Here is a 9,034-nt window from a genome sequence, read left to right as displayed (position 1 = left end):
TTTTAAATGTATTTTGATTAAGTTCAAGTGTACATTTGGTGGTATTGAAGCAACTATTTTCATCAGCCTTCCTGGGATCTGTGCTTTGTGTGTGGTTGGTGAGGATGGCGGTGTGAAGAAATGCAGTACCCTGTCTTAGAGTGTCTTTACAGCCTTGGAAGATTTTTTGTTCACTTGCTTTGAATCTGCTTTGCTATTTCACTCGTTTAAATTATTGGTGTCTACTCATCCAATTCATATTGTGAATTGAGAACCACATCTGTCGCCACTCTGCCTTTTACAGCTTTCTGATTTGGTGGAAATAATACTGAAAAGGACATCTGCTAGGGTCTTAGTAATTCTTATATATAGCAGTCTGAGGACTGTTAATTCAAAGTTAGCAGAACTATCATGAAGTCAAGAAGCAAGACGTAAGTCAGATGAAGTCAGAATCCCAAAATGTAAATGTTTCTAGTGTGAAGCTATAGATCTTTGGAACTGTTGCTGTTTTTTGTTACATTAGGTCTTTCAGGAGGGTATATCTGAAAATACTTGGCCTATCAGAAAGGTGGTACCTATTAGCCTTCAAACATTTTTACAACAAATATATTGATTATTTTATCATTAATGTAATATTTACATTTCTGTCACATATTGGAGGGTAAGTCTTAAACTGAATTTCATTCAACTTTTGTTGAAAATGAACTTAAGATAGTGTTTAATACTCTTTGCCACATCTACTGCGAGAATGAAGACCATTCTCAGCAATCAGACTGTTGACATTCCATAAAATGTCATTACTTTGAAGGGATGCACAGTTATTGTGAAGGGCCCTAGAGGCACCCTGTGGAGGGACTTCAATCACATTAGTGTAGAACTCAGTCTCCTTGGAAAGAAAAAGAAGAGGCTCCAGGTTGACAAACGGTGGGGAAATAGAATGGAACTAGCGACTGTTCGCACGGCATGTAGTCATGTACAGAACGCAATCAAGGGTGTTACACTGGGCTTCTGTTACTAGATGAGGTCTGTGCTTGCTCACTTCTCCATCAGTGTTGTTATTCAGGAGAATGGTTCTCTTGTTGAAATCCAAAATTTTTGGGGTGAAAAATATATCTGCAGGGTTTGGATGAGGCCCGGCGTTGCTTGTTCAGTATCTCAAGCCCAGAAAGATGAGTTGATTATTGAAGGAAATGACATTGAACTTGTGTCAAATTCAGCTGCTTTGATTCAGCAAGCTACAACAGTTAAAAACAAGAATATCAGAAAATTTTTGGATGGTATCTATGTTTCTGAAAAAGGAACAGTTCAGCAGGCTGATGAATAAGATCTGAGTGGTCAGGCTATAGAAACAGCAAGATGCCAAATGATTTTCGGACTCGTTTGTGATATATATATATATATATATATATATATATATATATATTTTTTTTTTCTTCTGCGGTACGCGGGCCTCTCACTGCTGTGGCCCCTCCCGCTGTGGAGCACAGGCTCTAGACGCGCAGGCTCAGCGGCCATGGCTCACGGGCCCAGCTGCTCCGCGGCATGTGGGATATTCCCGGACCGGGGCACGAACCTGTGTCCCCTGCATCGGCAGGTGGACTCCCAACCACTGCGCCACCAGGGAAGCCCCTTGTTTGTGATATTTTAAAGATGCAATAAAAACTCTTTTGATTTGGGGAGGAAAAAAAAGAAGATAGTGTTTAACAGATGTAGCCCAAGGATCATTTCTATTTACCTAATTCTGTACTGTACTCCTGTTTCTTGAGTTAACAAGGAAACCTGTCTAGCTCAGCCCAGAGAGAAATGCTTTTATCAGGCTTTATTTACTAAGCTGTTATCAAGTGTTAATATAAGAAATAGCCAGGTGAGGAATGTTTTTATAATTTCTGCCCAAATTTCTGTTGAAGATGTATCATGTAATATCTTTCATTGTCCTTTATGATCCTATAAACTAGTTTGTCCTTAAAATTTAATGACAGGGAAAGTTTTTCTTTTGATCAACTGGTGTGTATCTTATGATAAAAAATTATTATCCTGTGAAGCATTATGTTATCCTTTGTTCCCTGGATTTTGAGAAGCTCCAAATTTAATGCTCTGATTATCAGTGTGTAGTAGCATTGTAGCATCTGTGCGTTCAACTTAGGGGAATTAAACTCTATGAGTTAACAAAGAAAAGAGAGAAAGAAACAACATTTGAAGCTTGGGCCACTTTTTAAAAATTTAATTATTGTTTTATTTTGGAGTATAGTTGATTTACAATGTTGTGCTAGTTTCAGGTGTACAGCAGAGTGATTCAGTTATACATATACATATATCCATTCTTTTCATATTCTTTTCCCATATAGGTTATTACAGAATATTGAGTAGAGTTCCCTGTGCTATACAGTAGGTCCTTGTTGATTATGTTTTATATATAGTAGTGTGTATATGTTAATCCCAACCTCCTAATTTATCCACCCCCCCACCTTTCCCCTTGGTAACCATAAGTTTGTTTTCAAAGTCTGTGAGTCTGTTTCTGTTTCATAGATAAGTTCATTTGTGTCATATTTTAGATTCTGCATATAAGTGATATCATATGGTATTTGTCTTTCTTTTTCTGACTTACTTCACTTAGTATGATAATCTCTATGTCCATCCATGTTGCTGCAAATGGCATTATTTTTCTTTTTTTAATGGCTGAGTACTATTCCATTGTATATATGTCTTCTGTTTTTTTAAATAAATTTATTCATTTAATTAATTAATTTATCTTTGGCTGCATTGGGTCTTTGTTGCTGCGTGTGGGCTTCCTCTAGTTGTGGCGAGCGGGGGCTACTCTTCCTTGTGGTGCGTGGTCTTCTCATTGCGGTGGCTTCTCTTGTTGCAGAGCACGGGCCCTAGGCGCGTGGGCTTCAGTAGGTTGTGACACGCGGGCTCAGAAGTTGTGGCTCACAGGCTCTAGAGCACAGGCTCAGTAGTTGCAGCGCACGGGCTCAGTTGCTCTGCGGCATGTGGGATCTTCCCAGGCCAGGGCTCGAACCCATGTCCCCTGCATTGGCAGGCAGATTCTTAATCACTGCACCACCAGGGAAGCCCCTGTACCACATCTTCTTTATTCAGTCCTCTGTTGATGGACATTTAGGTTGCTTCTGTGTCTTGGCTATTGTAAATAGTGCTGCAGTGAGCATTGGGGTGCATGTGTCTTTTCAAATTACGATTTTTCCAGATATATGCCCAGGAGTGGAATTGCTGAATCATATGGTAGCTCTATTTTTAGAGAAACAACAATTTAAAGAGTGTCCATGCTTCTATTCACCATTTTACTCTGGGAGCATATACCCCAGAGGGTGTGTGCATTGGGAGATGCAGGAACCTCCCGCTCCCTTGTCTTAGTCTGCCAAGGTTTTCCCATGAGCATCTCATAGTGCCAAGTGTGATTTTAGTGGTTAAAGATAAGCTTTTCACACAAACTGTCTCTTGAGTCCAAACCAACTATTGATTCTTTATCTGATACTAAATCAAATAACCAAAAATCTGTTTTTCCTCTCTGATGGATTGTTAGATTGTTTGCAAAAAGTCCTCCGTAATTCCTTTCCCCGTACGTACTCCACCTTGAAGAATCACCTCCAATTCTGAATCTGGGCTTGGCCATGTGACTTGCTTTGGCCAATGAGATAATAGCAAAGGTAAATCATTCAGAGACATGAAATGTGTTGTGTATTGGAGCTTGGTCTCTCTTACTGCTCTTGGAACCTTGAGAACTACATGTATAAATCCAAGTTGTCCTGTTGAAGAGACCACATGGAAGGGAAGTGAGGTGTCCTGGCTGATAGCCTGCAAGTGCTTGAAATGTGAGTGAGGCCATCCTAGACATGCAGGCCCGAATTGCCCACCCAGCAGAATCAGGAGCAATAATACATTTTTATGGTTGTTATGCTAGTAGTTATGGAGTGGGGTTTTTTGGTGGTGGTCATTCTCATCAAAAGCTAACTAATATAACTTCCAGTGCTAGTGGACATTTTTGCTGATGCTATGTTGGACTTATCCAGAGATAGTATGGCCATGTCTTCTGTGGAATGTTCAAGGCTAATTTTGATTATATTCAGTTTCTGCTGTACATGCTGATGTGAGAACCAACCTCCACATAAGCTTTGGTTCCACTCTATTTTATTCCTTCCTTTTGGTTTCTAATTTCTCCTTTTACTTTTAATTCTCATCTGTATATTGTTTACATGTTATGCCTGTATTTTCTCTTAAATTTCTTTTATTGAGAATAAATGCAGGTAACATAAAAACCACCATTTGAACCATTTTAAAGAGCACAATACTGTGGTTTTTAGTATCAGTATATTTACAATGTTGTATAACCACCACCACTATCTAATTCCAGAAGATTTATATCACTCAAAAAAGAACCCTATACTCTCTCCCCTGCCCCCCCCATTCTTCCTTCATCCCATCCAAACAGTAATCTACTTTTTTTCTCTATTGATTTGCCTATTCTGGACGTTTCATATAAATGGAATCAATACAACATGTGGCCTTTTGTGCCTGGCTTCTTTTTCTTAGTATAATGTTTTCAAAGTTCAGTCATGTTGTACTATGTATCAGTACTTCATTCTTTTTTATGGTGGAATAACATTCTGTTGTATGGATATATATCTATATATCTATATATCTATATGTATCTATCACCATTCATCAGTGTATGAGCATTTGGATCGTTTCCACTTTTTGGCTCTTATGACTAATACCACAATGAGCATTAGTATACAAGTTTTTGTGTGAATATATGTTTTCAGTTCTCTTGGGTATGTACTTAAGAGTGGAAATGCTGGGTCATAGCTTAACTCTGTGTTTAACTTTTGAGGAACTGCTGAAATGTTTTTCACAGTGACTGCACCGCTTTACACTAGTAGTATTTGAGGGTTCCAGTCTTTCCATATTCTTGTCAATCCTTATTTTCCTTTTTTTTTTCTTGATTATAACCTAGTGTGTGTGTAGTAGGATCTCATTGTGCTTTTGACTTATGTTTTTCTAATAACTAGTGATGCTGAGCATCTTTTTATATGTTTATTAGCTTTTTGTACATCTTTGGAGAAATGCCTATTTAAGTCCATTACCTGTTAACATTTTGTTGTTGTTCAGTTGTAAGTGTTCTTTATATATTCTGGATACTAGACTCTTATTGGGTATATCATTTGCAAATATTTTCTCCCATTCTGGGGCTGTCTTTCCATGTAGTGTCCTTAGACATACAGAAGTTTTTAAGTTGAAGTCCAATTTATCTATTTTTCTTTTGTTGCTTGTGCCCTTGGTGTCATGTTTAAGAAACTATTATCTAATCTAAAATTATGAAAATTTACAGCTACGTTTCCTTCTGGGAGTTTTTTGATTTGAGTTCTTGCATTAAGTCTTTGATCCATTTAGAAATCATTTTTGTTTGTGGTGTGAAGTAGGGGTCTAAATTCATTCATATCCAGTTGTCCCAGCACCATTTATTGAAAAGACTACTCTTTCCTCATGGAATGGTCTTGGCATGCTCGTCAAAAATCAGTTGACCATAGATATATGGGTTTCTTTCTGGACTCCCAATTCTATGTCGTTGATCTGTGTATCTATCTTTATGTAATATACCACACTGTTTGGATTACTATAATATTGTAGTAAGTTTTGAAATTGGGAATGTGAGTCCTCCAACCTTTTTTTTTCCCCAAGATTAACTTGGCTATTCAGCATTACTGTATGAGTTTTAGGATCAGCTTGTCCATTTGTACAAAAAAAGAAAAAAAAAGGCAGTTGGAATTTTGATAGAGTTGCGTTGAATCTGTAGAGCCATTTGGAAAGTTTGTCATTTTAGCAATATTAGGAATTTCAATCCATGAACATGGATGACTTTACCTTTATTTAGGTCTTCTTTAATTTCTTTCAACAACATTTTTTGGTTTTCAGTGCATAAGTCTCACACATCCTTGGTTAAATTTTGTTCATGTATTTTTTTAAAATTTATTGAAGTGTAGTTGATTTACAATGTTGTGTTAATTTCTGCTGTACAGCAGAGTGATTCAGTTATATATATATATTCTTTTTCATATTCTTTTCCATTACGTTTTATTACAGGATATTGGATATAGTTCCCTGTGCTATACAGTAGAACTTTGTTGTTTATCCATTCTATATGTAATAGTTTGCATCTGCTAATCCCAAACTCCCAATCCATTTCCCCCACTCCACTCCCCCTTGACAACCACAAGTCTGTTCTCTATGTCTCTGAGTCTGTTTCTGTTTCATAGATAAATTCATTTGTGTCATACTTTAGATTCCACATATAAGTGATATATGGTATTTGTCTTTCTTTTTCTGACTTACTTCACTTATATGATAATCTCTAGGTCCATCCATGTTGCCGCAAATGGCATTATTTCATTCTTTTTCTAATGGCTGAGTACTATTCCATTGTATATATGTACCGCATCTTCTTTATCCATTAATCTGTTGATGGACATTTAGGTTGTTTCCATGTCTTAGCTATGATAAATAGTGCTGCTATTGTTCATGTATTTTTATTGTAAGGTGTCTCAATTTCTCACTGGATGTACACAAGGTATAAATTATAAATCAATAAAAATAAAAATTTTAATGTAGTTTGTCAGCTATCTAATGTAGCCAGACTTTTACTATAGAAGTCTGGGAGTAAGGACACTAGATTTCTAGTCTCAAAGGTATTATTATTGTTGTTGTTATATTGGTTACATTCTCTTTGCTTTTTTTAATTTATTTATAAAGTGGTGCTTGCTACAGGACTCTTGCACATTTTAATTTCTTAGTGATTAATAGTAACACTACAAAAAATAAGTTAAAATGATAACACTAGGAGGAAACACTTAACATGACTCTTAAGTGCCACGTACTCTTCTGAGTGCTTTATGTGTACGAACTCATTTAATGAAATGAAATACTGAGTGGGGGGTGCAATTTTTTTTTGTTTTTTTAAAAATAAATTTATTTACTTATTTTTGGCTATGTTGGGTCTTTGTTGCTGTGTGCGGGCTTTCTCTAGTTGCAGCCAGCAGGGGCTACTCTTCGTTGCGGTGTGCGGGCTTCTCATTGCGGTGGCTTCTCTTGTTGCGGAGCATGGGCTCTAGGCACATAGGCTCAGTAGTTGTGACTCGCAGGCTCTAGAGCGCAGGCTCAGTAGTTGTGGTGCACAGGCTTAGTTGCTCCGCAGCATGTGGGATCTTCCCGGACCAGGGCTTGAACCCGTATCCCCTGTGTTAGCAGGCGGATTCTTCTCAACTGCTGTGCCACCAGGAAAGCCCGGGGGTGCAGTTTTAAAAGTTAAAGGACTGTGTGATTGTGTGTTTGTGTGTGTGAAACCTTACCTTCTGAATGACATTGAAAAAAAAAAACAACCCATAATTTTAGCCTAGAGTTCTTAAAAAATTGCTATGGTGAGTAGTTAGTTTTTAAAAATTAAGATACTGATAATAGTATTAATGAACAAAGAGGGAGAGGTAGTATTTGTCAACTCAGCTTTTTTGGACTCTGATATTTATATTATCAGTAGAGAGGTTTGGACCTAGTGATTTCTAATTATTGGAGTGCCAAGATCTCATTTTCTGTAATCAAATAACCTGAATATGAATAACCTGGGTACACCCCTGTCCTCTGTGTGGCATTTGAGAAGGATGTTTCAGGGGAGGGCTCTTTAAGGCATTAGAGAGAAAGCCCACTGGAGTGTAAGCTCCAAGAAGGCAGTGCCTGTGTTTTCCCTTGCACTGTTGTATCTCTGTCACAGCACTTGGTATACAGTAGATTTTAAACAAACCTTATTTGGTTGAAAAATGAATGAACAAACAAACACAAGGCTGGAAAGGAATCATTTTGGATTTCGATTTCTTTTTGATAGTGGAAATAGCATTCTCTCCTTTGAGAGTATGTGTGCGTATTTGGATGGGAATGGGGGAGAGGAAGGATTACTGAAATAGAATATATTTAAATGAATAAAAACTGTTTTTACTGTTTGTTTTTCTTCAAACTCACCTTGCATTTCATGAGGCTGAGCCCTTGCTCCACTATCTTCCTTGGGTGATAACTAACTCAGACTTTACCCAGCTCAGACATCATCTTCTCTTTCTACCTCCTACCTCTGGGCAGAGCCAGAGCTTGTATCCATCTGTGGTGTAGCACTTATCACGTGGTTAATGACATCATTAGCTTCTGTCATATATGTCCTTTCTCCTAGGCTGTGGACACCTTTCTGGATGTGTCTTATGCTTTATTCTGTGTCCCAGAACCTGATAACATATCTGGTACTTAGCAGATGCTCAGTTAACAGTTGTTGAATGTGTATCAGTTCAGAACAAAGGTATGGCAAAACCAACTGACTGTGCTTTCCTGTTTGCTGTTTTTAAGAAACTTTACATGCATTTTTCTGATTTACACCTCACGATACTCCTTTAAGGTTGGTATCATTATCCTCATTTGATAGGGAAGGAAATAGTCTCAGAGGAGTTAAGTAACTTGCATGAAGTTATACAGCTAATAAATGGCAGAGCTAAGATTTAGAGCCAGGTCAGTCAGACTCAAAAGTTCAGGTTCCTGTAGGCAAAACATTCTTGGACATAAATCGTAGAAATGTTTTCTTAGGTTGTTCTCCCAAGGCAATAGAAATAAAAGCAAAAATAAACAAATGGGACCTAATCAAGCTTATAAGCTTTTGCACAGCAAAAGAAACTGTAAACAAAATGAAAAGACAACCTATGGACTGGGAGAAAATATTTGCAAACAATATGACCAACAAGGGTTTAATTTCCAACATATACAAACAGCTTATACAATTCAGTAACAAAAACCAAACAACCCAATCAAGAAATGGGCAGAAGACCTAGACATTTCTCCAGAGAAGACATCCAAATGGCCCATAGGCACATGAAAATATGCTCAATATCACTAATTATCAGGGAAATGCAGATCAAAACTACAATGAGGTATTACCTCACACTGTTCATAATGGCCATCATTAAAAAGTCCACAAATGATAAGTGCTGGAGAGGGTGTGGAGAAAAGGGAACCC

The 9,034-nt window shown here is 37.5% G+C and overlaps 1 pseudogene across 1 annotated transcript; it reads left to right on the top strand.

Moving 5' to 3' along the window:
- Positions 1 to 709: 709 nt before the first annotated feature.
- Positions 710 to 1,303, top strand: LOC307062594 (large ribosomal subunit protein uL6-like; annotated as a pseudogene). Its single transcript has one exon. The product of its transcript is annotated as a large ribosomal subunit protein uL6-like (transcript).
- The last annotated feature ends 7,731 nt before the right edge of the window (positions 1,304 to 9,034 follow it).

Source organism: Hyperoodon ampullatus (genome assembly GCF_949752795.1).
Source record: "Hyperoodon ampullatus genome assembly, chromosome: 1".
In the NCBI taxonomy this organism is placed as follows: Eukaryota; Metazoa; Chordata; class Mammalia; order Artiodactyla; family Ziphiidae; genus Hyperoodon; species Hyperoodon ampullatus.
Note: the sequence above shows the minus strand (reverse complement) of the source record. Positions and strands in the feature narration are given on the sequence as shown.